The following is a 1910-nucleotide window of genomic DNA, read 5'->3' on the forward strand; positions in this document are numbered from 1 at the left end:
GAGTGTAAACTGCAGAATCCTGACCTGTAGGTGAGTGTAAACTGCAGAATCCTGGCCTGTAGATGAGTGTAAACTGCAGAATCCTGGCCTGTAGATAAGTATAGACTTCACATTCCTTTTCTGTAGAGGACTGCAGAGTCCTGGCCTGATAATGTAACATTTCTGTGTTGATCCATTCTTTTGAACAGACTACTTTGTTTCCCTGATGTATAACTGATCACAGCCCCCCTGGCACTTAACAGTAACATTATTCTGTTTGCACCAGTCTTTGAGGTGAACCAGTCTTTGCTGTATTATGTTTTGGGGGTTGAAAGCCACTGGGACTGAAACTCCTGCAACATACGGAATGACYACTGGTCTGGGTCTGGGTTTAGGGTCTCATTTTCACCTGGTTGTTGGCTGGAATCCTGTTTGGGTTTCTTGTCTGCTTTCAGAAAAGCCCAGTCAGGATAACCACACTGCTCCAGGGCCTGTCTTGTGTGTGATTTCTCTTTCTCCCTGCCTCCTGGGTTTGTGGGGACACCAACCTGACATTTTTTACATCRTCTCGTTTGAACTTCATATGTTTGTCCACAGACTTGATGTAATCAGAAACAGATGATTTAAATCATCCTGTCTGATTTTTCTTAATTTGCTTTGCGTTTAGACAACATCTTCTCATCCAGCTGTTTAGTGTTCTTGCTTCCTTCTGACCATTAGATGTCCTCAGCAGTCTGGTTCAGCTCCTGACATCTGTCATCCATGTGCCGTCTGCCCACCTGTTTCTACTCCAGCCCCCCTTATCATTATATGTTTTTTCTGTTGTCTTTCTTCCTCAGATTATTGTTAGATCATCTGCTTCTCTTTGTGCATTATACCCTTTATGGTTATCTGTTTATTTTGTAATACAGTTGTTAAAAGCTTCGAGTTTGCTCTTGTTTTCACRTGGGATTAACTCTCCAACATACAGAGGAACAAAACAAAAAATGCCTTAAAAATCTAAACTTTTTTTTACTACAAATGTTAATAATTGTCTTCTATTATCTTTACCTTTTAAACATTGAAAAGCTACATTTCCTCTGAGAATAAAAGACAGAAAGTCTGAGAGCAGCAAATTATTAAAAGCGTAATAAAGATAATAAAGTACAATATAACAACTGTGACACTGTAAAAACAGATGAAGACTGGTACAAAACTAATAAACACAACAAACTGTGGTTCAAAATCAGAATTAACACCTTTTAAAATATAAAATAAAAAAATCATAAGAATGCAAAACTTCCTCTGCCAGTTGAAAATGTCAGAAAAGCATCGTGACACAGAATTTAACTATAACATCCATGAATGTCAAGTTGTCTCTTTACTTATCCATGGGAATATGTCAATCAATTTTTAAACATAATTTCATTTTAAAAGAATAACAATTCTAGTATTCTCCAGTTTTTAATAGCTCAAAGTGAATCATGTCCTGCATCATCTGACTGAATGCCATATTACCTTCAACAAAGAGGCCATGCAGGAGAAGACGGAGGCAGCGAGCCTAATTAGTTGCATTGGTGAATCATTTCCCACCATTTCTAATTACACCATCACTGGATTGGCTGACACAAGCTCTCCAGCTAATTTGCACTCACATTCAGAGGCCAAGACAAGACAGTGACGCAAATTCACACAGTCAAAGGAATATTTGGATGATGAAACATACTGATTGCAGCCATAACACCCTTTTCTGTGAAAAGTAGAGTTGAGTGTAGAAAAAGTTGCGTTTCTAGAGAGTTTTGGTCACTGATATAAAGTGCTTCATTCTAGAAAGCATGATTTAAACTAACATACTTAACTTCATTTCTGGACATTTATGGTTTGATTTCTTTGTATGTATGGATCACTTGGGTTGTTACCGACATCTGGTGAAAATTTCATGTCATTAGCAC

General features: G+C 37.9%; 1 protein-coding gene across 1 annotated transcript in view; it reads left to right on the top strand.

The window, feature by feature from the left end:
* mogat2 (monoacylglycerol O-acyltransferase 2) overlaps positions 1-1910 on the top strand; it is a 25643-nt gene that overhangs the window by 7295 nt on the left and 16438 nt on the right. The gene's annotated exons all lie outside the window — the stretch shown is intronic.

The sequence above is a fragment of the Austrofundulus limnaeus genome, unplaced genomic scaffold (genome assembly GCF_001266775.1).
Source record: "Austrofundulus limnaeus strain Quisiro unplaced genomic scaffold, Austrofundulus_limnaeus-1.0 Scaffold45, whole genome shotgun sequence".
Lineage (NCBI taxonomy): Eukaryota > Metazoa > Chordata > Actinopteri > Cyprinodontiformes > Rivulidae > Austrofundulus > Austrofundulus limnaeus.